This window comes from Callorhinus ursinus, unplaced genomic scaffold (genome assembly GCF_003265705.2).
Source record: "Callorhinus ursinus isolate GAN/ISIS: 27379988/994484 unplaced genomic scaffold, GSC_fseal_2.0 scaffold6, whole genome shotgun sequence".
Classification (NCBI taxonomy): Eukaryota; Metazoa; Chordata; class Mammalia; order Carnivora; family Otariidae; genus Callorhinus; species Callorhinus ursinus.
In genome coordinates, this window is record NW_027397068.1 from 76,952,359 (window position 1) to 76,979,668 (window position 27,310).

Sequence of the window (27,310 nt, forward strand, 5' to 3'; positions counted from 1 at the left end):
AAATATGCAGGGAATGATCCCAATCTTTTGGTACTGGTTGAGACCTGATTTCTGACCTAGGATGTGATCAATCCTGGACAATGTTCCATGGGCACTAGAGAAGAATGTGTATTCCGTTGCCTTGGGATGGAATGTTCTGAATATGTCTGTGAAGTCCATTTGGTCCAGTGTTTCATTTAAAGTCTTTATTTCCTTGTTGATCTTTTGCTGAGATGATCTGTCCACTTCAGTGAGGGGGGTGTTAAAGTCCCCCACTATTATTGTATTGTTGTCAATGTGTTTCTTTGCTTTTGTTATTAATTGCCTTATATAATTGGCTGCTCCCATCTTAGGGGCATAGATATATACAATTGTTAGAAATTCTTGTTGGATAGACCCTTTAAGTAGGATATAGTGTCCCTCTTCATCTCTTATTACAGTCTTTGTTTTAAAGTCTAATTCGTCTGATATAAGGATTGTCACCCCAGCTTTCTTTTGGTGTCCATTAGCATGGTAAATGGTTTTCCACCCCCTCACTTTCAATGTGGGGGTGTCTTTGGGTCTAAAATGAGTCTCTTGCAGACAGCATATTGATGGGTCTTGTTTTTTAATCTAATCTGATAGCCTGTGTCTTTTGATTGGGGCATTGAGCCCATTTACATTCAAGGTAACTATTGAAAGGTATGAATTTAGTGCCATTGTATTGCCTGTAAGGTGACTGTTACTGTATATTGTCTGTGTTCCTTTCTGATCTATGCCGCTTTTAGGCTCTCTCTTTGCTTAGAGGACCGCTTTCAATATTTCTTGTAGGGCTGGTTTCGTGTTTGCAAATTCCTTTAGTTTTTGTTTGTCCTGGAAGCTTTTTATCTCTCCTTCAATTTTCAGTGAGGGCCTAGCTGGATATAGTATTCTTGGCTGCATATTTTTCTCGTTTAGTGCTCTGAAGATATCTTGCCAGTCCTTTCTGGCCTGCCAGGTCTCTGTGGATAGGTCTGTTGCCAATCTAATGTTTCTACCGTTGTAGGTTACAGATCTCTTCTCCCGAGCTGCTCTCAGGATTTTCTCTTTGTCTATGAGACTCGTAAGTTTTACTATAGATGTCAGGATGTTGACCCATTTTTATTGATTTTGAGAGGGGTTCTCTGTGCCTCCTGGATTTTGATGCCTGTTTCCTTCCCCACATTAGGGAAGTTCTCTGCTATTATTTGCTCCAATATACCTTCTGCCCCCCTCTCTCTTTCTTCTTCTTCTGGGATCCCAATTATTCTAATGTTGTTTCATCTTATCGTATCACTTATCTCTCTAATTCTGCCCTTGTGATCCTGTAGTTGTTTCTCTCTCTTTTTCTCAGCCTCTTTATTTTCATCATTTGGTCTTCTATATTGCTGATTCTCTCTTCTGCCTCATTTATCCTAGCAGTTAGTGCCCCCATTTTTGATTGCACCTCATCAATAGCCTTTTTGATTTCGACTTGGTTAGATTTTAGTTCTTTTATTTCTCCAGAAAGGGTTTCTCTAATAACTTCCACGCTTTTTTCAAGCCCAACTAGTATCTTTAAAGTCATGATTCTGAACTCTAGGTCCGACATCGTACTAATGTCCGTATTAGTAGGTCCCTGGCAGACGGTACTCCCTCTTGTTCTTTTTGTTGAGGTGATTTTTTTCGTCTTGTCATTTTTTCCAGAGGAGAATAGATGAATGAGAAAACAAAATGCTAACAGACTAACAACGTCCCCAGCAAATATACTCTATAGAAATCAGAAAAGACCTGAAACCAGGGGAAAAGAAAGGGAAAGAAAGGAAAAAGAAAAAGATAAAAACAAACAAAAACAGAACAGAACAAAAAAAACAGAATATGATCAAATATGATCAGGCTAGCGCATAGATCAGTGCCACACACTAGATTTTGGGCGTATTTTGGTCTGTTAGAAGAAAGTGCCTCCTAAAAGAAAGACTTGTATATGTACAAAATAAGGGTTGATACAATGAAGGGATGGAAGATGACTGTAAAGATTAAAATTATAAAAGATTTTATAAAGGGAATTGATAAGATAAGAAGTTGTTTGAAAAAAGAAAGAAGAAGTTTAAAAAAAAAAAAAGGGAGAGAATGTGATCAGGCAGGAGACTAGAACAAAGCCATACACTAGTGATTTAGGGTATATTTTGATCTGTTAGAAGAAACTGTATCTCAAAATTTTAAAAAGAGGACAACTTATATATATATGCCAAAAGTAAGGGTAACTACTATGAAGGGGTAAAATATGACTCTAAAAATGAAAAATAAAAAATGTTTTTTTAAAAAAGGGATTGATAAGATGTTGGTTGAAGAAGAGAAAAAAAACAGTTAAAAAATTAACTTTGAAAAACTAATGAATCATGGTAAAAAAGCCATGAATTCTATGTGCAGTATTCCCCTAGCGCTGGAGTTCTCCCGTTCTCCTTGATCGGTAAACTTGGTCTTGGCTTGCTGGCTGTTCGTGCTGATCTTCTGGGGGAGGGGCCTGTTGCCGTGGTTCCCAAATGTCTTTGCCGGAGGCGGAATTGCCCCGCCCTTGTCGGTCTGGGCTAAGCAAGCTCCTCTGGTTTGCTCTCAGGAGCTTTTGTTCCCTGCAAGCTCTCGGCACAGCTTTGGAGGACCAGGGTGTAAATGGTGGCCTCCCAATCTCCACCCGGAGGAGCCGAGAACTCGGGGCCCCACTCCTTAGTGTGCCCCCAGAGAAAAGCAGTCAGTCACTCCCTTGTCCCCGGTCTCCGGCCGCACTCCGTGCTCACCCGGCCTGTGACCGAGCGTTTCTATCTCTGGCACCTGACCCCGTGTGGAGTCTCCAAACCCAGCAGATCCCTGCCGTGCGCCCCCGCGCCGCTCCTCCCCAGGGAGGAAGGGGAGTCCCCCCGGCTCTGCCGCTTGTTGGGTCCCTGCTGGAGGCGCAGAGCCCCGACTGGGCCGCGGATCACGGTTTATGGCCACCCCGAGCTGAGAGCCCGCGCCTCGGCTCCGTCTCTGCAGCCGGCTTCCCTGCTCCGATACCTGGGAGCTCTGCCGCACTCAGGCACCCCTGGACTTTCTGTGACCCCGAGGGTCCTGAGACCACACTGTCCCGGGATGATTCCACCCCCCACTTAGCCACTGCAGCGACGTCCCTCTGCTGAGCCGGCTTCTAAAAGGTCCGATTTTGTGCTCCGCGGCCCTAGCACTTGCCAGAAGCGGCCGACGGAGGCCCCTCCCCTGCCGTCTATCCTCCCGAATATCGCCTCGGATTCACTTCTCCGCACGTCCTGCCTTCCAGTAAGTGGTCGCTTCTCTGTTCAGAGAGTTGTTGCTACTCTCCTGTTCAATCTCCTGTTGGGTTCGTAGGTGTTCAGAATGGTTTGATCCCTATTCAGCTGAATTCCTGAGACCAGAGGAAATCCAGGTCTCCTGCTCCTCCGCTGTCTTGCTCCGCCCCCTCCTTAGGTACAGCTTTATTTGGCACCACATTTCCCCTTTCTTTTAGCTACAGGTTATTCACATGTCTCCATGTTCTCATGTGCCATGGGGGTGGGTGGGTGTGGGGGCAAGATCATTCTTAGACTTTTAACTAATGCATGAAAGGTAAAAAACTGGCACCAAAATCCAAGTCCTAGATTAGAGACAGTAACATGAAACATGAGGAAAGCCTTGAGAAACTAACTCTGGTTGAAGTTTAAAAAATATTCAGTGTCTTAAAGTGAAAGCAATGACACCCAATTTTAAGGCACAGTTATTCATTTGGGTGAACTGGCTGTGCACATGTATTGTGTGTGCATGTTTGTGTATGTGTGTGTGAGTGTGAATGTGTGTGGTGTATGTATGTATATGTGTGCATGTACACATAACTGTAAAAACAAAGTACTCTAAATGTACAAAAATATTTCTGTATACAACTGAATTTGTGTTGCAGATAATGACCAAATGTTATATAAGAAAGCCTTAGCAAGAAGTTCTTCATCTATGTAATGAAGTTGATAGTTTGTGTGTTTATTTCAAGGTGAATTTCCTTAAAATTCATTTCCTCATTTGGGGCATTAGCACATTCAAACAGTGGTTGAGTTTCACACTTAATAAGAAATGTAGTATGTGTAAAATGTTTATAGAAATACACTCTTTCTACCAGGGGAGGCTAATGAGAGGAATCGGGATGGGACCCATTGCTTAAACACACAATTTAATTCATAAATGAACTGCTTTGAACCATCTCGTCCATCAGTGCATGACTGAGACCAGTAACAAGAGTATTCACGTGTGATTTTTAATACTCTTGGCTCCATCACTCCTCTATTCTGAAATCTTGATGCTTTCCTTATTCTAGCTTAAGCGTATTTATCAAAGACTTGGGAAGGACCTACTATATGTTTTAGTGTACTAAGTGTTTTGAGGAAAAATCATATAAAATTAGGTCCCTTTACTCAGGGAGATTTTTACAATTGCTCTCATACAACACAAATGCAATATGTGCTTGAGTGGAAGTACGTAGACAATCATAAGACAATCATAAGAGAATCAGTTCAGAGAGAGTTGTATCCCAGACTTCCTATGAGGATTAATACAGGCAGGCTTACCATGGCTCAGGGAGAAAAGAAGGCTACTGGATTTTATGTGTGAGCTAGATCCTCAAGCTGGCGTAGGATTAGAGAAAAGGATACTACTGATAAAAAGCCAGAAAAAGTAAAATTGGCAGTCACATTTAGGAAATGACAAATTTCCAGTATGATGGGCTTATCCTATTTCATCAATTCGCCATTTTTTAAGTAGTCTCTACACCCAATGTGAGGCTTGAACTCATGACTCCATGATCAAGAGTCCCATCGTCCACCGACCAAGCCAGGCAGGCACCCCTTCTCCTTTTTGTCATAAAATAATTTTGCCTTCTGAAAGGGTTCAGAAACTAGGGTCTTTGAATAAGAGTTTTAATTAGAAATGAAGAACAAATACCAGATTGTGAAAAATAGTAAAAAAATTTTTAAAAATCCAGATATGAGTCTTTATCATTCATATTTAACGGAGAATCATTAGATCAAGTCTGTTCGGAGGCAAGAGGAAGGGAGTGGAGCACTGCAGGCAGTCAGATGCCCCCATGGAAGGGCAATGCCGCTAACATGTGCTGGACACTGAACCCCATGTCAGACACTGGGCTAAAGCTCTGAGCGTGGGTCACCCTTCCAATCTTCACCCCGTCCTGTGATGCTGTAACCTTCAACCTGGTTTTCAGCTGAGGACACTGAAGCAATGTGGAAGATACTGAGATGAAGAGAGCAAGTAACATGTCCCTCATACAGCTAACATGACGAGGATGCACGGCCTGTGCCCTCAAACACTGAGCGGGGCTGCTTAGGAGAGGAAAGAATGAATAAGGTCCAAACATTATCAGCATTCTGATGTAGTCGAGGCTTTGTCTTTTTTTTTTTTTAGAGATTTATTTATTTTTATTTTGAGAGAGAGAGTACATGAGAGGGGAGGGTTGGAGGGAGAAGCAGGCTCCTCGCTGAGCAGGGAGCCCGATGCGGGACTCGATCCCGGGACTCCGGGATCGTGACCTGAGCCGAAGGCAGTCGCTTAACTGACTGAGCCCCCCAGGCGCCCGAGGCTTTGTCCTTATTATCTTGGATTCATTCCTCTGGCTCCCATCTCACCATATGTCCATCAGCAGCATGCCCTAGAATGGTTAAATATTAAAAAACTAACTTTGCTACATACTGGCAGATATCTGGAACAGCTGGAGCTCTCATACATGGCCATCTTGAGGACAAAATGGACAGGTGCTTTGGAAAACAGTTCGGCAGTTTCTTATGTTAAATGTGCATTAACAATACAACCCAGCAATCTCTCTCCAACCTACCAAAAATAAATTTTAAAAATTCTTTTCACCCAGACTTATTCAAAATAGCAAAACAATATGAACAATCCAAATGTCATCAACAGGTGTAAAGACAAACCATGGCAGATCCATATGATGGCATATTCCTCATCAGTAAAAGAACAAGCTACTAATACAAACACAGCATGTGTAGATCCCAAAAACATGACAGTGAGATCAAATCGGATAAAAAGGAACAGTGAAGTCCTAATGACAGGAAGGATATCTGCAGTGGCCACGGGCTGAGGTGAGGGACATGGGTGACTGTAAAAGTGTACAAGGGCACATTCTGAAGGGAAGGAAATGTCCCATGTCATGATTGTGGTGGTGGTGGTTACACAACTGTAAGTGCTTATCAGAACTCATTTAGGGCGCCTGGGTGGCTCAGTCAGTTAAGCGTCTGCCTTCGGCTCAGGTCATGGTCCCAGGGTCCTGGGATCGAGTCCCACATCGGGCTCCCTGCTCAGTGGGGAGCCTGCTTCTCCCTCTCCTTCTACCTCTGCTGCTCCCCCTGCTCAGGCTCTCTCTCTCATGCACTCTTTCTCTCAAAAAATAAATGAAATCCTTTAAAAAATCATTTGATTTAAAACTCATTGAATTGTAACTAAAAATTGGTGTATTTTATTATGTGTAAATTAGACCTCACTAAATCTTAGTTTAAAAAAATAAAACACAAAGACAGAAGCGTTCGCGTGCGTGTGTGCGCGTGCACGCGCACACACACACACACACACACACACACGGAGATCTTCACCTGAAGTTCAAAGAGAAGTATACATTCAAACATGACTTAATAAGGTTTTCCTCAGCATGCTGTTATTATGATTTGATCTACACACTGAGTTTATCTAGAATTACACTGTCCAGTACAGTAGCCACTAATACCTTGGGTCCATTTAAATTTAAATTAATTAACAACAAAAAAATGTAAAATTTCCTCCATCACACCAACATGTCGAGTGTTCGATGGCCACTGCAGAAAGTTCTATTGACAGCACTCATCTAAAATTATGCACATGGAAGGCACACAGAAAGTTATTATTTCTCCATTTTGTCCAGACCTATACTGATACAGTACAAATACTTAGGAGGAGCATATATGGAGGCTGCGTAATGGAAACTTAAAACTTTCATTATTTCAGAAGGTTCTTGGTTAGAACTCGAGGCAGGTAATCATGGGGAGTGACCGTTTCTTTCATGCAATCTAGCGAGAGCCTGCAAGTACAGACCTGTGGAGTTGCAAGCTGATTAACCATCGAGGCAGACACATGAAAGCAGACAGGGGACAGATTCTGAAGGAAACGTGCACCACGCCCATACACCACCTTTTACTGTCCACATGGGCAAGAGATCCATTCCTCTAAACCTATTTTCTTGCTGTTTCTTTTTTAAATATATACCTGAGAGGGATGATATGCTCCCACCAGAAAGAATGTGTTTTTACTGATTCTCATTTTTGGTAAGTTCATGGACAGGAATATTAATAACATGAAAATAACATTTTGTAAGGACCTTCCATGGACTAAACATAAGCCCAGGCCACTGTTAGAAGCAATCCCTATTGGAGGGGAAGGGGGGAGCATCATCTAATAATGACTGCCACATACAGCCCAGGTAAACGTCATGTGTGTTGATGATTTGTATGTTAGTCATCTCTCCATGGGACCTGTTTTCCACATGTCTCATGCTACAAAGACTAGCCATTCCCATATTTTCCCTTTCTACCTGGTAGGGCTCTTACTAGAAATTGTTGAACAGTTATAATGCAGTTGTTTTGCTTTAAAGAGACATGTAAGATGATTGTTGTGGAGAAATTCTGTGAAACAATAGTATGTTACCGGGAAGAATTCAAATTAATTCTTTTATGCATTTTCTTTCCCATCAATTCATACTTGTGGAGTGGCTCTCCTCATTAGGTCTCCCATCATGTATACGATGAAGCTGCCCCTAGGAAAACTGGCACTTCTCAAGAGGTATTTATCAAGCCGTAGGATGAGTTTTCCATTTTTACTGCTGGTCATGCTCTAACGTGTTTGTAGAAGAGATAGTGAAACTGAAATTGGGCCAGTCCTATCTCTCCATGCCAGCTGAGAGCTAGCAGGCTGGAAAAACCGTGGGTTTTGAAAGAGTGTAGCTCCCACTCTTTCAAAGCAAACACTGGAGGTATCTTTAAGGGGATTTTTCTTACCTTCTGGGAACAGATAGACGCCACCACCTATTTGCATTTGTTAGAACATACCACCGGAGGCCCTCTGATGGCTGACTGAAAGATACTTTCTCAATCCAACTCCCAGCAGGGAGCCGCTTCCTCAGCATTCCCTTTGTACCCTCCGCTTCTCCAGCTCCTTGCCATTCTCCATCCTCTACTGCTGACCTTTCCCTCCTTCAGCCCTGCTCTGCCCATTGAACTCCTTCAAGGTAAGTCTCCAAAGGCTTTTTCCCTAGTAAATCCATTCACTAAGTGATCACTAATTGTCATAAAAGAAGCATTTCTTAGCAAACCTATACTCAGCCATATATAATTGAGATTATCAGCTACTGTTCTTCAAAAATAATTTATTCAACAAGTGTTCTATGCCATATGCCATGTTGTGCTTGCGTTCAGTTACCAGTAACAGTAACAAAAATAACAAAAACCAAACAATGATTTTTAAAAAATAAGGATTGATTCTTTCCCACAAATAGGAATCCCAGTGCAGAATTGATATGATGGTTCAACATTATAAACAATTTAGGCTCTATTTATCATCCTGTTCCACTGTCCTTACTGTGGGACTGTCTTGTTCATGGTAACGAGATTCTGCTCCAACTCCACACATGTCTTCAACGCTCCTGGTAAGAAGAATGGGGAAAAGGGGAGGCAACACTCAGAATAGTGAAGTAAGGACCACCTACATTAATAAGAATCAATTACATGAAAATATGCTCCCCACAAAAGCAATCACAGCACCAGCAAAAATGGCAAATCAATGTTTTTAGAACTCTGGAAATTAAACAAAAGCTTGCAACAATCCAAGGAGAATTTAATCAAAAGAAACAACAGAACTTCAGTAAAAGCAGCGATGCTTTGGTGTCTTAAATTGCCCTGTTGCCGTATTCCTCACCCCACCTTTGTAGGAGCCTTGAAAATCAGCAGCCTCAAGCCTGCAGATCTGAAGACCAGCAGCCTGGAATGGGGAGGAACTGGATCGGAGCCCCCAGGCCCCATCCTTGGTGAATTGTCAGTGTTCAACCTATCTACAAACTCCCTGGAAACCCCACTTTCAGAGCCTTTCTTTATTTGACCTTACTCAGAAGTGACATGCTCTGAACTGCTTTCCTCCAGACAGTTATTGAAAATAATCAGTGGTGATTATTTAACATTACAGCTGCCTGAGAAGGGCATAACAGTTAGACAAAACAAGAGGCTCACAATAAAAAATGTTAAAAAGAAAATCTGAGGAATGGGACATCCATAGAAATCTTGGAAAAATCCAACATACTCCTGGATATCTAGAAGCCCACGTATACATGCAAAGCTACATGCATTCCCAGCAAATACCTTAGAAGGTCCTAGACACTCTCATCTTGTGAACCTTGAGGCTTTGTGCAAGTGTGAGGTGAAAACAAGGCAGAGCTGGAAACTACAGAAATGCAGGAGGTGAATCCCCAGCACACACCCAGAGACCTTAGCAAGCACTGGAAACTTTGTAGTTTGAAATATTTAAAGAAATTTCTGTCTATCCATAGCTGACCACCAAGATAAATGAGGCAGAAACTGTAGTGGTTTTATATAATAGATTTTACAGAATCAGTTCAATCAAGTCATTAAAGGAAAAAAACAGCAACAACAGCAAAAAAAAAAAAAAATCACCAATAACTAATTCTGAAGAGCGGCAGATGAAGAATCTGATTTCCAGAACTGTCACATGATATTACTTAAAAGTCTAGTTTTCAACAAAAAAATCACATGACGTTCAAAGAAGCAGTGAGATATGGCCCAAATTCAGGGGAAAAAAGTCAATAGAAAGGATGACTGAGGTAGCCAGCATATTGGACTTAGCAGAAAAAGATGTTACATCAGCTATTAAAAATATGTTCAAAAATAAAAGAAACTCTGTCTAAAGAACTAGAGGAAAATATGAGAAAAATGTCTCACCAAGAAAATATCAAAAAGAGATAGAAAACTTTGGAAGGTACTGAATAGAAATTCTGGAGTGAAAAAGTGCAGTGACTTGACTGAAAAGTTCACTAGAGCAGTTTAAGTAGAGTTGAGATGGTGGAAGAAAAAGTCAGTAAACTTTAAAATCGGTCAATTGATACTATCCAGCCTGAAGCACAGAAATAAAAAAGAATGAAAAAAAATTAATGGAACCTCAGAGACCTATGAGACCATCAACTGGGCCAACATATACCTAATGGGAGTCCCAGAAAAAGAAGGGAGAAGGAATGGGAAACAGAATATTTAAATTATGTCTGAAAACTTGCCAATTTGACTTCTTAAAAATGTTAATCTACACATTCAAGAAGCTCAATCAACTCCAAATAGGAAAAATTCAAAGAGGCCTAGACCAAGATACATCATAAACCATCAAAGACAAAGACAAAACCATTAAAGCAGCAAGAAAGAAGCAAGTTGTCACCTGTCCTCAAAAATATTGACATCTAAGGGCACCTCGGTGGCTCAGTTGGTTAAGCGTCTGCCTTTGGCTCAGGTCATGATCTCAGGGTCCTGGGATTGAACCTGGCAGGAGGCTCCCTGCTCAGCAGGGAACCTGTGTCTCTCTTTCCCTCTGCCCCTCCCTACCACTCATATGCTTGCTCTCTCTCAAATAAATAAATAAAAATCTATATATATAAAATTTCTAACACCTAATTTCTCGTGGTGACCAGAAAGCAGTGGAATAACACATTCAAAGTGCTGAAAGGAAAAGAATGCCAAACAAGAGTTCTATATCCATCAAAACTACCCTTCAAAAAATGAAGGAGAAATGAAGACATCCCCTGAAAAACAAAAACTGGAGAACATTTGTCAGTAGTGGGCATCTCCAAGAAGAGGTACTAAAGAGTCCTTAAGGCTGAAATGCAAGGACAACAGACAGTAACTCAATCCACGTGAAGAAAGAAAGACTGCTGGTACAGTTGTGATTTATACAATAATAGCACAACGGATGGGAAAGAGGAAAGCTGAATAGGAGCAAAAATTTTGTGTACTGCTGAAATTAAATTGGCATGGTTATAAGTTAAAGTATTAATTGTAATTCCAAGGAAACTAATAAAGTTAGTTCTTGAAATATAGTAGAAGAAATAGGGGAATTAAAATGGTACACTAGAAAATACTTAATTAACACAAAAAAAGACATTAAAAGAATCTCTTCACCTGTTATATAGTTATCAGATTTTTTTCTTCCTTCATGAGCCCCTTTTGATATTCTATGTCTTTCTAGGAATTTGGCCCTTTCATCTAGGTTATATAATTCCTTGATGCACAATTGTTTATAGTATTCCCTATAGTCCTTTTTATTTCCGTGAGGTTGGTAGTGCTGTCCTCTCTTTCATTCCTGATTTTAGTAATTTGAGTACTGTCTCTCTTTTTTTTTTTTCTTGGTCATTCTAGCTAAAGGTTTGTCAAAGAACAAACTTTTTGGTTTCATTGATTTTTCTCTATTGCTTTCTATTCCTTATTTCATTATTTCCAAACTAATCTTTAGAATAGTCTCCCTACTACTCGCTTTTTTTTTTTTTTTTTTGCTTTTCTTACATTTTTCTAGTTTCTTCAGGTAGAACGCTAGGTTAGTGATTTGAGATCTTTCTTCCTTTTATTTGTTTTTTATTTTTTTAAATATTTATTTGAGAGAGAGAAAAACCTAGAGCAAGGGGAGGGGCGGAGGGAAAGGGAAAGAGAGAATCCCCTAGCAGACTCCCTGCTGAGCACATAGCCTGACATGGGACTCGATCCCAGGGCCCTGAGATCATGACCTGAGCCCAAGGCATCCACTTAACCAACTAAGCCACCCGGGCGCCCCTAGATGTTAATATTTTTGAGGATAGGCGACAACTTGCTTTTTTCTTGCTGCTTTAAGTTTCTCTCTGTCTTTGACGATTTATGATGTGTCGTGGTCTAGATCTCTTTGATTCAAGGATAGGGGTCATGTTTGGTTTTTACCATCATTTTATGCCCAGGGCCCAGCCCAAGAACTTGGCATGAAACAATCAATAAATAAATACATGTTGAAAGAATCCTAAATTAATGAACCTTGAGAATATTTTGACTGTCACTAAAGGACAAATTTTAAATAACCCCAGAGACAAAATTAATAAAGTGGAGAATCTATAATAGAAATAGCAACATACACTTCAAAACAGATTCTGTTGTTGACTTTTTAATTCTCTATTCTTAGAGTCCAAACAAGGGAACTATTTTACCAAAATTAAGTTTCTTTTTTTTAATTTTATTATGTTATGTTAGTCACCATACAATACATCATTAGTTTTCGATGTGGTGATCCACGGTCCATTGTTTTCGTCTAACACCCAGTGCTCCATGCAGAACGTGCCCTCCTTAATACCCATCACCAGGCTAACCCATCATCTCCTCTAGAACCCTCAGTTTGTTTCTCAGAGTCCATAGTCTCTCATGGTTCATCTCTCCTTTAAGTTTCAATAGAGAAAAATAGCAACCATATTAAGTGCCAGTGAAGCTGAGCAGGAGATTGTTTCTGTTGGGGAGCTGTGGATGGGGTAGGGGTTCCTTGTGAGAAGAGCAGTCAGGTGTGTGGCCACTGAGAGAAGCATGGGTCCACCTGCAGCGCCTGCCAGCTCACACAGCTCCACTGGATGCCAGGATCTGTAGTGAAAGCCAGGAAGGGAAGCCTTGCCAGCCCTTTTAATCCATGAATATTTTCCTCTTAAAGTCATAGCTTCAATACATCTTGGTATGTTTTCAAAGTATTCTTTTTTCCCTAAGAAGAGCAAATTTACAGTATATTTTTCCAGTTCTTATATATCTAAACATGATTTACATGCCTTTCTTCATAAAAGACAACTTCTCCAGGCACACTTTTCTTGAGTAACAGGCATTTAGCTCAAAACTTGTTGACTACGGCACAACTGTCTTCTGAAACTGGGTACAGAGGGAATGATGGAGGGCAAGTTAAGTTTTTGCACCTCTGAATGTCAACTATTCATACTTCAATACTTCCAGAATCTTCCCAAGCTCTTGTAACTAAAAATAAAAATTGCATAGTGGGAAAGCTGGGCACATGTGGGGGCAGGGACTATACAGGACCTCTCGGCACTTTCTGCGCAATTTTGCTATGAAACTAAACTGCTCTAGGAAATAAAGTTTATTTTTTAAAATGACAGAAAAATACCTATGTGGATTGAGGAATGAATCTCTTCTCACTTTTAACTCCAAAATACAGTCATCATTTTGTAGATGAATCTTTCACATTGACATAAGTATACTATTATGTAAATTTCACTATAGTCCTTTCTTCCCTCATGCATCTCTATATTTATTCTACCTTGTTGAGTTTTTATCCTCTCCTTTTCTTCTTATGTGTTTCTTAGAGTTCATTCTATCTTACAACCTATTAAGGATTTCAAGCAGTTTTTTACGTTTTTCTTCTTACTCCTATAATAAAGCATTTGAAAGTTATGTTAAATTCTCTCTATGTCTCAAGATGTCACTCACTTTCCCTTTTGGTATTCCATAGAATACTTTGTTTATTTGTTGTTAAAATAAGTCAAGCTCTAAGCAGAGGTTTTGTTTTGTTTTGTTTTGTTTTGTTTTGTTTTAACCAATAGGCAGGGTATGTATGTGCCTTGCTTTGCACCCATTCCCCATCCACTTGGATGACAATCAAAATTCCTCCTTGGATATTCAGGTGCCTGCACCTGATGGTTGATGGGCCTCACTTCTATCCAACTGTCCTAATGTTCAGTAGACATTCACCCAGTTGGGCTCTGTTGGGTCTTCTAAGGTGGGTCCTCCTAATAGTCCCAACCCATGAAGCACAAGACCGACCACAAATCCCAGCATGTTCTGCCACAGAATCGTCCTGATTCCCTCCTCCCTGTGGCCCTTGACATGTGAAGTCTGTGTGTTGCTATCAGTTCTCCTCCACCGCACCTACCTTCTGCCTTGCTTATGTCTACCAGTGTAAAGAACTACAAATGTCTGATAAAAATACGGGAAAATTCCATCTTATTAGAAATTATAGAACTACAACTTGAAACAATGATACATTACAGTATATTTTTCTCTAATCTTAGTAAAGATTTTAAAGCAGTTATTTTGTGAATACGCATTATTGGTGAGGATGCAAATCAGCACAGGTTTTTAAAAAAGATTGTACCCTTTGAATCAGTAATTCTACTTCCAGGAATTTGTTACAAAGAAACTATAACAATAAGTATCATTCACAGCATTATTTGTAATAGGAAACCAAAGCACCAATAATGGGAGAATGGTTAAGATGCAAAATTATACTGAGATTTTAGGTGGTTCTTTTAGGTTATTTTTTAAAATATATTTACTAACAGAGGCATCTGAATGGCTTAGTCAGTTAAGCGTCTGCCTTCAGCTCAGGTCATGATCCGAGTCCTGCACTGGGTTCCCTGCTGGGTGGGAAGCCTGCTTCTCCCTCTGCCTCTGCCTCTCTTTCTCTCTTCCTCTCATGAATAAATAAAATCTTTTAAATATATATATATTTACTAACATCTAAAAATGCTCATTGTATCATGTTAAGTCAAAAATGTTTCATAACTCTGTCACACACAACAGATCACATAGAGGGTTACCCCAGTTTTGCTCTCTACATCCATATTTATATAAGCAAATCCTTCCACCACATAAACATGAGTTCATATATGTGTACTTGCATAGAAAAAAAACTTCTAGCAACAGATATAAAAATGTATCAGTAATTATTTTTAGGTGAAAATTTATAAAGTTTTCCAATTTTTCCTATTTTTAATAGATTCTACTATGAGATTAAATTCCTTTTAAAATTAGAATAGAAACAAGTAACATCATTAAAATATTTGTATTACTGAGAAAAATAGTGATGAGTTAATGCCCTGATATGAAATTAATATTTTTGGCTTGCATTTAAGTGTTACTCAGACCTCAAAACATTATTGAGTGCATGGCACAGAATTAGACATAACCATGTTACCACAATAACATAACAGCCACCCAAATAATGATAAGAAAAGAGGTTCAAAAATCGATTTACTCCAACAGTGAGTTGTAATTTAGAAACTGCTGAAAGCAAACTGTACTCAGTATGAAGTGAACAAACTTACAGAAGACATTCTAGAATGATTTAGAGTGCTGAAAGCAGTACTTTATGAAGGAGTACCCATACATAGTTTAGAAATGATGAGTGCTTCCCAACATTTATTAAAATAAAAGATGATAGATGATTGAGAGAGAGAGAGAGAGAGAGAGAGAAAGATAAAAACAATACAAACTAGAAAGGGAACAAAACACAGTTCCAGGTTTCCAGATGGAAGTTTTACTTACTTATTTGATTTGTCCTCTTACCACTATTACGCTCTCTCTTCTGGGAAGAGAACCAAGAATCAGAATTTCTGAAAATGCATTTTCTGCTGGTCTATGGGCACATATCATGAAAAGCACTCCAGAAAAAAACAACACATGGGTGATTACTAGAAATTCAGCCTCAAACCTCCATGAACACTCCTAGTGTGCTATCAGCAAGAAATTTTGGTTTTTCTTCCAGTGAAGCTCAGACAAAACAAGAGCTCACGTGGCCTATCCCAGGCTTACTCTTTCCTGGATCCCCTGGGTTACAACTAGCTGGCTTTATAACTCCGAGTTAGTAGAAAGCGGGGCAGAAGAAGCACTTTCTTCCACAATGGAGGAATCTTGGCCCATGCCTCATCATCACTCCCACGGAAGAAGAACACCATAAACGATGATTCTAAGTGGTAAAGAAATCAAAAAGAAACGTGTGGAAAAAATCTCTTCTAACCACTTAGTCTTTCCATCCAAATGCTCTACTTACTTTACTTACAAAAGTATAAAAGTCTTCTTTGCTGGATGACCACTTTCCCCATATTCACGGGCATGACTCATCCCTGTGGGTGAAGGGGATTAGGAAATTTCACACCCTGTAGAGGTTATGCTGTAGACACTATCACCCACTGCTTGGACCCTTTCTTTAAAAGTGAATAAAGTAGCCATGACTGTACATTTTGTTATGTTCTAGGCACTGTGCTTATGATGTGCATGTATTATTTTACCCAATCCTATCAAACCTGTACAAAATCAGTAGTATGATTGCTACATTTTAAAGATGGGGATCTAGAGACTCCAAGAAGTTCACCCAGCTGGAGAAGCAGATCTCACCCAAACGCGCCTGAAGCCAGAGCCATCTCTACCAGGCTGCCTGGAGAACTGATCAACTTAACTAAATCAGCTTGTTTTATAGAGTGTAGAGATAGTTTTAATGGGCTCATGCTTTACCTCATCCCACATGTTCAGTGTAGATTTTAAGATCAGAGATATTCTAGGTAATTAGATGTCATCTGCTCTCTACTTGTCTCTGTTAAACCAATGGAACCTGGGCCTTTGTTTTTTATAGCAATTGGCCTACAGTAATCAATACAGAAATTGTTATCTTGGAAGTGGGGTGCTGCCCTAATTAAACCCTAAAATATATGGCATTGTTTTAGCAGGAGGGCAGCAGGCAGCCAGGAACACTGGAGAGTCTGTTCGTGCCATGGCAAGATACTTGCTGAAATTGGGTCCTGAGCTAACATGGCTGGCAGAGCACCATGGGTCCGGAGGGAGTCAGAGCGTCACTATGTTTGGGGTGCTTTGGTCTGCCCTTAGCAAGGTAGGAAATAAGCTTGGGCAACACACTGATGGTTTTCAAGAAGAAATGAAAGGAAACACAGAACGTTCAAAGCAAAGGAAGTTTGGTTAGAAAAGCCAAGTGTTTCTGGCCCAAAATGGAAGAGAATAAGACCACCTAGAGCTTTGGGCAACAAAGGCTAATAAGACTCCTCGGATGACCAGTGACCTGGACGCACGTTCAATACCAGACTCCACTCCTGAGCCTCGTGTTTAAGGCAGCTTCAAAATGGCCACCAGGAAGCATGGCCCGAGGAAGCAAAGGTAAGAGGCATGTCCCGGAATGCACTGGGGTATGGTCATTCCCCCACACAGCCGGTCAAAAATAAACAAGTCAGAAACCCAGTTTCAGAGGGAAGGGTGCTGCCCAAGAAACCATGATCCTGGCCTAAAAAATCCATGATTATTGGGTAGGCTTTGAAAAAAGGCGTCAGGAGCCAAACTTTGCATAGGCTGGAAGTAAAATGCAAGTTATTCAGTCATAGTCCACATACCCTACATCAACTGTAGTCAGGCAAAGGAAAGCAAGCTCCCGAACGGGAATCCATTTGGTATTAGCGTATAACAAGTTACCCCCAAAACTTAGCAACTCAAAAAAATAAACTTAGTATCTCACACAATTTCCGTGGGGCAGGAATCTGGGGTCAGCTCAGCTGGGCGGGTCAGGATCAGGAGGTTGCAGCCAAGATGCTGCAGGGGCTGCAATCCTCTGGTCTTGACTGGGGCTGGGAGGTCTGCTTCAAGGGGGCCTGTCCTCAGATCCAGCAAGTCTGTGCTGGTGGTCACTGAGGCTGCCGTTCCTCACCCCACGAACCTCTGAACCTCTCCTCCCTGCTGTGTATGTGTCCTCAGACACAGCGGACAGCTTCCCCCAGAGAGAACCATGCACAAGAGAGCAAGATGGAAGTCATGTGTGGTCATTCCTGCAGCATCCCATTGGTCAGGCAGCCAGCCCTGTCCAGCATGAGAGAAGACTACACAGCACAAGTCAGGTGCCTTAAAACAACATTCTGTCTCAGCTCTGGAGGCAAGAAGTCCAAAATCAAGTGTCAACAGGATTGTTTCCTCCTGGAAGGGAGAACATCTTCCTCGCCGTCTCTCCTGGCTTCTGGTGGTTGCTGGCAATTCTTAGCCATCATTGGTTTGTAGACGCATCATCCGATCTCTGTACCCATGTTCCCATGGCCTTCTATGCTCTGTGTGTGTGTCTGCAAACCTCCCTCTCCTAACACGGACACCAGCCGTTGGATTTAGAGACCCACCCAATCCAGTATGACCTCATCTTAACTCAATTACATCTGCACAACGAAATTTCCAAGAAAGTATCACATTTTGTGATTCTGGTGGACGGGATTGGAGGGGGTTTGGGGGGACCCTATTGAATCCAGCATAGACATGAACGCCAGGGGCTGAGACTCGTTCAGGGCCATGTTGGAAGCTCTCTACCATAACCATGGATAGTGGGATTGTGTTGGTGTTGCTGTTGACATTGTTATAGGTGTTACTAAACTTCATACTCTCTTCCATTTCCACCCCACAAATCCTCCCTCGGGAATGTGTTCTACCCTCCTGGCTTCAGCTGGTACCATACTGGTGATGTACAGACCCCTGTCGGTAGCTTTGATCGATCTGATATGCTGCAAAGCCACATTTTGATTTGTTTGATTAACATCTTGATGTGAGATTTTTTAAACCCTCAAAAACAACCATCTCTAAGTAGAATCTACCACATAATCCCCACAGACATATAAAACCTGACTCCTATTTGGATGTCATTAAAGCCTCTCAAAAGCCACTCTAAACAATGATAAAGTCCACTTCCTCGCATCCATTCCTGTGGACTGCTGCCACTGCCCAGGTGCATAGCTGGAACCGAGAGCCCCTCTCCTAGCATCTTGCCTTTTCCTAGTCTATGCTATTCACAGTCACGACCATCATGCTTTCATACATACAGAGCAAGGAATGGCACTCTTTTGTTATAAAATATTCAGTAATTTTCTTTTGTTTAATCCAAACTTTTACTTTTTAAAAAATATGTATTTATTTATTTGAGAGAGAGAGAGAGAGCAAGCACAAGAGGGGTATTAGGGGCAGGGGGAGAGGGACAAGCAGACTCCTCGCTGAGAAGAGAGCCCGATGTGGGACTCGATCCCAAGACCCTGAAATCATGACCTGAGCCAAAGGCAGACTCTTAACCCACTAAACCAGCCAGGCACCCCCAAAATATTCAATAGTTTTCTATTTCAAACTTTCACCCTGATCTCTAGAAGCCCCACAAGTTGATGAAGTTCTATTCCCCTTAACAAAATCAGTCCTTTGTCCTTTTTCACGTACGTTGTTTCTTCTGCATGAAGTATCCTTCTTAATTTCAAACATCTTTCAAATGATCTCTCCAATTCCTGTTTCTTCAAGAAGCTATTCCAGTGACTAAAATAGCTAAAACTGGCCTTTCCCTTTCTTGATGCTCAATATTATATCGTGCTTTACTTATTGGATATCTGCAATGGAATAAAATCACTTACAGATATGCCTGGCTCCCTGCCTGGCTGCTGAGACTGTAGAGAAGAGGGACAGATTCTTGGTCATCTTGCTAATCTGAGGGCCTGACCAGGGCTGCCTCCCCTGTTGGAGGAGTTTGGTGAGAGCCGGCTGACTACGTGTTCAATAGATTACTACCGAGTTATTTTAGGTCCTGAAGTTATATGCATTGAAAACAAGTATTCAATTAGATTTGCCACCGAAATCTAATTCAGCCATATTTATCTATCTCTTTCATTATAAAGAATTTGAACGCTCATCGCCTAAGTTTAAAATGTCAACACCTAACTCCATGATGTGAGAGAGAGAAATAGAAAGAGAGAGGGAGGAGGGGAATAGAGGTACAGCTGACTTACTGTCCTGTAATCAGAGGAAGACATTGATTCCAAATATTGTTTTTAAAAAAAAAATGCTGCGGGGCGCCTGGATGACTTAGTCGTTAAGCGTCTGCCTTCGGCTCAGGTCATGGTCCCGGGGTCCTGGAATCGAGCCCCGCATCGGGCTCCCTGCTCGGCGGGAAGCCTGCTTCTCCCTCTCCCACTGCCCCCTGCTTGTGTTCCCTCTCTAGCTGTGTCTCTCTCTGTCAAATAAATAAATAAAAATAAAAATAAACAAATAAACAAATATGCTGTGCCTCAAAAGCAGCTCAGACCAACTGAATATAGGTTGGGTCTTCACCAGACTGATTACTTTTCTTCCCCAAATAATAGTTGGGAGGTGTTGTTTTGGCAGTGATGGAAGTGTTTTCATTTGGTCTCCCTGGGAGATTTTGCCCCTTTTAGTCATCTCCGTATTTCCCGTAATGAGATGTGCTCTTGCCTTCAGCCAACAATGGCATCACAGAAAATCCAGCTTGAATGTGTGTCAGAGGCTTGTCTTGAGCTCTAGTGAAAGGCTTATGGCTATATCTCATCCCCACTTGACCTCCGGCCTCACCTTCCTGTGTGTGATTCTGGTTCTTATTCCTGATTCACCCAATACCAGAGAGGCTCTGGGCAATACAGTTAAGCAGGCAGGAGGTGACTATGGTCTTCCATCCGGCCACAACCCTGACCACCTTGCCCACTGCCCGGGGCATCCAGGACCCTCGTACTGTCCCTTCCCGTGGCTTCCCACCCCATCCACCACTCCAGACTCTGCTCCACACACTGGATGCTTTAGTCCCACTATCACAGAAGGCTCCGTCAGGCTGGAGATCGGGGTCTATCCCTTCACTGGTGCATCCCAAGCCCTTGAAGAGTGCCTAGGCCATGATAGGTACATAAACAAATACTTGCTCGGTGAATGAATGGCGCATCAGGAGCCCCAAACATCAGGGTGAGACACAAACGTGAGGGAAGAAGCTCCCTTCTGGGTTTGCCTAAGGATCCAGAGGCAGCAGCACCTGCAGCGGAAGGGGATGGAGGCCACAGTGATGGTGGAGGCCCCTGGCCTTAGTGGGCCCACCCGCTTCAGCGGGTCCTGGACACAGCGGCAGAGGGAGGCCGGGCCACTGCACACACCTCGGTGACTGGGATCCTCCATGTCGCTTCTTGGCTCCTGGAAGCCTTGGCAATCTGTGGAAGGCTTCCAAGGTCAGAGAAATCCTTTAACCATGTGTTTTCATAAAATGGAAAGGATCATAGATCCTCTTTTGTATAAAAACTATTTACACATTCTTTAAAGGAAGGCCCACTGATTTTTACCAACAATGAGTCCAGAAGATTCAACATCAGTGATTGAAAACACCCCGCAATCTCTGCCAAGGTACAGCATTCCCTCTTTTACTTATAAAAAGCTGCCAATATGATCGTGGCATTTTAAAGGCAGTGAGCCATCTGTAAAAGGAAAGCTTAAACAGCTTTCTAAACACTACCTCCCTCCCCTGAACATTTCAAGAGAGGGCTGTCTTTGCTCTGGGAAGTTTTCTTTCTTTCTTCCTCTTAAAAAAAATACGGGTAATATTTTTCTTCTTAAAAAAAAGAGGAGGTTTGGCACATAGAGATCAGAATTGTAAGGAGAGAAAACACACCATAGAGTGGTATGTTAGAGCTCAAATGCCATCAGAAGGTGTTTAGTGAAATACAGTCTGCCACCTGAAATCAGCATTTGAGCACCTGCTACAGTAAAATTACAATGTATCAGACAGAACTGCTCACACCCTGGGAGCACAGTGAGGCCCAAGCCCCGGTAAGGGACAGCACAGGGAGAAATTCTGAAGGACTGGCCCTTAATACTTAAAATTCAAAATATGATGGACACCTGAGGGCCAGTTCTTAAGAAAGTCAATGAATTTCTCAGCACTTCTGAAAAATATCTACTGAGACTCGCCCAATAGAAATCTATATATTCTGAATAAGCCCAGCAATAAACCTATTTAGTATGCATAGAAACCTCTCTGAAGAACTGTATGGTTTCTCATCTTCAGATACTCCAGCTTTTGAATCAATAGTTCAATATATTTTCAGAGAAATTGCTGGACCATGTGCTCCTTACTGGCATAACCCACCCCATGTCCATAGTGATCTCCATACCCCAGGACAGCAGTTGGTATATTTATTGAATTAATAAATTGATTTGAAGTTTAATTGCAAATTTGAAATCTAAAACACTGGGTTATGAATTAAGTAGATGATTTTATTAAATATCTATTTTATTCTTTTTTTAATTAATTAGTTTACTTCTTGGACTCTAACTGCCATTTATTCCCACTTCCCATTTGATGGAAGAATATCCAGTATATAGCTAGGGCCAGCCACTTTGGAGCAGACACTCCAAGAACACAATAATTCGGTCTCTAATTGTTAGTATGACCACTGGCCAGACAAAGAGACTTCCACCTAAGTCAAAAAGCAGCATTTCAAAAAAGGTCAGACGCTCCAACAGAGAGGTAAACCAGGGCTGGGGATTTTCGGTTTATTTCTCCTTTTCCTTTTCTCTCTGCTGTATAATTTCACAATTCCTTTTGTTGACCTGGAAAAAATGTAAAATGTAAAAGTTTCATTTAAAATTTTTATCTTGGGGCGCCTGGGTGGCTCAGTCGGTTGAGCGTCTACCTTTGGCTCAGGTCATGATCCCGGGCTCCTGGGATTGAGCCCGGGGTCCTGGGATCGAGCCCGGAGTCACGCTCCCTAATCAGCTTCTTCCTCTCCCTCTCCTGCTCCCCCTGCTTGTACTCTCTCTCTCTCTCTCTCTCTCTCTCTCTCTCTCTCTGTTAAATAAATAAATAAATAAATAAATAAATAAATAAATAAATAAATAAAAAATCTTTTTTAAAAAGTAATTATTTTTCTTTATGATTCTAAGTGTGGCCCTTACACAGTGAACTTGAGATGTCAATCCAAGAAAATAGAAACATAATTTGAGAAATAATGTGCCACGGCTGCGTATCTATGGAAGAACTTAAATGCAGAGCTGTACACGTTAGTTGACCATGCTGGATTGGACCACACCAGGCTACGGTTATGTTCTTTATTCTTTTATGTAATCTGCTTTGCTCAAAATACATGGAGAGATATCAAGTGACAATATGAGTAAACTCACGGAGCAGCAGAGCAATCAGTCAGTTAATCTATTGTTCCTGAACATATGTCCCCTGGAAGGAAATGATCTAAAGGTGTGGGAATGAGCAGGCAGTATTGCTCCTCCTCAAGGAAAAACGATCTCTAATGGAAATGGGAGAAAACGTATGGAAAAAATTCAGAGAAGGAAATAAAGCAATGAACATTGTGCGTGGCCCCTGAGCTGTCTTACCCCACTGGGAGGTCCAGCCAGGAGTCCAGGGGACTACCCACAGCAGCCTCCAAATCCATCCCAAGTTCAGCTGTGCTTTCAGCTCTTCCATGGCCGTTGTCCCCCTTACTTACCAATGGAGACAGTTTTGAGTCTTGTGGTTGGCTGGGACTTAAGGGTAGTGGGGAGACTCCAGAAATTTCCCTATGACTTGGTGCCTCTTTCCTTGGCCAATCTGGGGAACTTGGAACAGGAGAATACAGAGAATATGAGCTCCCCATCCTCCCTGCATTCTCGGAGAGGGTCCTGGCTGTGTCTCTCAGCGTCTTCAAGAAGGAGCTGGGCTGCAAGTGGGAGCCAAATGCAAACAGGTAACCTGAGATAGTTGTGGTTAGTAGTGACAGTTGTGGTTAAACTGCTCAGATCAGTGCCTGGCACATCACAAAGACTCAATAAGTACTCATCATTATCACCATGCAAATGTTTGAAGTAGCCTTATGGTCATAATTCCATGGGCTTTAGAGAAGTGTTTTGATACAAACTTTTCAGAGAGATCGTACCAATTAAAATTCCAACCAGCAGTGGATGAGCATAAACTCATACCTGGCCAACACTGAGTCGTAAGGCTTTTCAAAATAGCTTCCAACTTAGTATTTGAAAATGTGGTTTTAATTGTCCACGTCCTTGAATACTACTGGGGGTGACCTTTATTGTTTTCAAATGTTTACTTGTTGATTTTTTTTTCTTGCTGTGAGTTATTTGTGCTTGTCCTTTGGCAATTCTTCTCTTGAGGAGTCTTTTTCAACCCTGGGGGAAGACAAATCAGAGTGATATGCAAGAAATGAACCAGAGAGTGAAGAAACAGTCCCATCTTTGGGGACTTCTTCAGGAGGAAAAGCTGTTAGAGATGCCAAGACTGCTGATAGTTATCATTTATTGAGACCGCTGTGCACCGAGCACCAGGCATCATTTTATTTATAGCTGACCCTTGAACAGCACCGGTTTGAACTGCAACGAGTTTGTTTCTACGTGGATTTTTTTAATGTAAACACAGTACAGTACTGTAAATGTATGTTCTTTTCTGATTTTTGATGAGGGAAACAAAGGCAAGAAAAATGTAGCTTAATTTAATCTCCTTACGGCTTGCAGCCCACTTAATGCTACCTGAAACACGCAAAGCTCGACCTTCCTCAAGAACTCACGGCTACCTTAACACTGGTGTTTTGCTAGAGACTAAAAGTAACCTTAGCTTCACATCACCAAGCCCCTCAAGGTCCTGAAAGCCTTGCTTCCAAATTCCCTCCAGACTTAAGCTCTCCCCAACCATCACTAATTACAAAGTGTATAATCGGTCACTCCTCCCAATCCCAGTGCAGTTCTTTCTGACCACAGGTCCTGTCCCCCATGCCATAATAAAATCACCTTTTTGCACTAAAAGCATCTCAAGAATTCTTGGCCATTAAGTCCCAAACCCAAACTTCAAACCACATCCATTTTCTAAATAACACTTCCTCTCTAGTTTACGTCATTGTAAGACTACAGTATATAATACGTGGAAGGTGCAATGGGTGTTAATCCACTGTTGCTACTAGTGGTTAAGTTTTGGGGATCAAAAGTTATATGTGAATTTTCAATTACGTGGGCATCTGGAGGGTCATCGCCCCTGACCCAGCATTGTTCAAGGGTCAGCTGTATTTTACAAATGGTAAGCTGAGCACCTAATTTATGCAAGTTATTGTAAGGTAAGTTAAGGTCACATCTAATACACTAGGTCTTTCCTTCCACCTTCAGAGCTAAAGCACACAAGTTCTGGGGCCAGATTGCCAATTTTTGATGTCTGGGTCCACCACTTACTAGCTGTGTATCCTTGGGCAAGTTACTTAACTACTCTGTGTCCCCCAGTTTCCTCTATTGAAGGTAAATTCCTATATACCTCATAAGATTATCGTGGGGATTCAATTCACGCAATGGGCAATGATCTATCAATTTCTTCTATAAGTTTATTAAAATACCTGCTATGCGGATAGATTTGTCGTGAGTTTAATAATCCACTCTTTTTCTATTGCTTTAAATATTTTAAGGCTACAGAGTTAGGTGGGAAAGGACATGATTTTCGTATCTTCTTGATTAATTATTGCTTTTATCGTTAAGACTTCTTCTTTATTCTTCTTCATGCTTTTCCCTTATCTTTTTTCTGAGGTAGATAATATAGCTCTCTTTCAAATAACACCTTTGTGGTTTCTCTTTTGCCCTTTCTATGTTTTTGACCCTTCTAGATCCTTATGTTTTAGGTACATAGCTCTTGCAAATGGCATGTAGCTAGATTTTCTTTATTCTGAGAAAATTTATCTTTTAATATGTGCATTTAACCCACTTAAATTATTAAGTTGATTCCTAAACATATTACCTGTTTTGTTCCTGTTATAAATGGGGTTTTCTCTTTCATTATTCTGAATTGGTTACTCTTTCTATATATGACTGTTATTTGATTTTTGTGTGTAAAGTTCAGATCCTACTACCCGATGGATCCTTTTTGGTTTGAGTTAGTTTTATTATTGCTTTTCTAGAGCATGCCAGGCATGCTATCGTATCAGTTATTAGTAATGGTCTCCCTTTTATTCTATGTCTTATGCTATAATTGTAATCTTTTGCTTACTTGCATCAGATTTCATAACATGCTTAATATCCTTGCCTTGTTCCAGACCATGAAGACAATGCCTCTCATCTCCTCGACAAGAGTCCAGCCTTAATACTGAGGTATTTATATGCTACAGTGTTAAAAATGTATCCATCCATACCTATTTTCTTGGAAGTTTTTAGTAGGACAGATGTTGAATTTTGCCAAAAGTTTTTAAATTCATTTGGAAACAATCATATGATTTTTTTTTTCTTAGACCCAATAGCATGGAGAATTATATTAGTAGATTTCCTAATGCTAAATCATATTTGCCTTCATGGTATGAATTCCACTTAGTCATGGTGTCCTTTTCTTAATATGTTTTTTCAATATTTACTAATGCTAGGGTTTTTACATTGATATTAAGAAGCAACAACAATCTACATTTTTTAGTGTATTTATTTGTATCTAATCTTGATTCCTAAAATGAATTTAAAAGTCTTGACTCATTTTCTATGGTCTGAAACAACATTCTTAACTTTGAGATTATCTGGTCTTCTAATATTTGGTAGAACCCCTCTGTGACAATATCTGGGGCTGGTGAATTTTGTGGGCTGATGACTTGGTAACTTTCTACTACTTCTGTGGGAACTGGTGAAAGTTTTTTATTTGTAATGGGATCAACTTGGGTCAATTTTATTTTCCTAAGAGATTGTTAATTTCACTGAGGTTTTCAAATGTATTTGCACAGTCCTGTAAAAATGGGGTTGTTGTTTCACATTTTCCCTGTATCAATAGGTATTTTGTATATTTGTGTTTTCTCCTTTATCTTGATGAAATTGGCTAGTAGATTTTCTTTTTCCTTTCTTTTTTAAAACTACTTTCAAAAAAAACTCTTTAAAGAATCAAGACTTTGAGTTATTAATTTGATCTAATATTTTTCTGTTCTGTACCTCATTAGGGTTTTTTTCTTTATTTTTATTATCTTTTATTGTGCTTTGCTCTATTCACTTTGTGCTTTGAACAACATTTCAAATTGCTAATTCAATCCATTTATTTTCACTCTTGTGCTTTTATTGCTACAGCTATTTATTTAAGACTATGAATTTTCCCCTAGTCACTTCTTTAAATGTATTACATTGATTCTGAGATGTAAATTCTTTTTTTCCTAGAAATTCTTAAATTTCAATTCATATTTCCCCTTGCTTCCTGGCGTTGCTTAATAGAAGTCTTCAAATTTCCAAATGAAAAGAATTTGGGAAGTTTTCATTTTTATGATTCCTTTTTTAATTTCTAGGTTTTTTATATTTTGATGAGAGTTTGTTTATAATATATTTATTACATGGGATTTACTAATGCTTTTTTGATGATCTAATATATGATCAAGATATAATTTTTGAATGGTTTATAAGCAACTGTGAGGGAGTTGTCTTATTTTCAGGATGTAGTCACATATATACATTATATACTTTAATTCAGATACTCTCTAGATTCTTTACATCCTTACCTATTAATGCACTTGACCTATCTTATACTTTCAATGTTAATATCTGTTTCTCCTTGCATCTCCGGCAGTTTCTGCTTTATGCAGATAGTGGCCATTTGGTGCATAGATATTTGTATCTTCATTACGAGTTTTGACTCTTAGGATTATAAAATATCCTCCTTTAATGCTCTTTTGCCTGAATTCTCCTTTTGAAATCAGAATTATATCGCCAATCTTCTC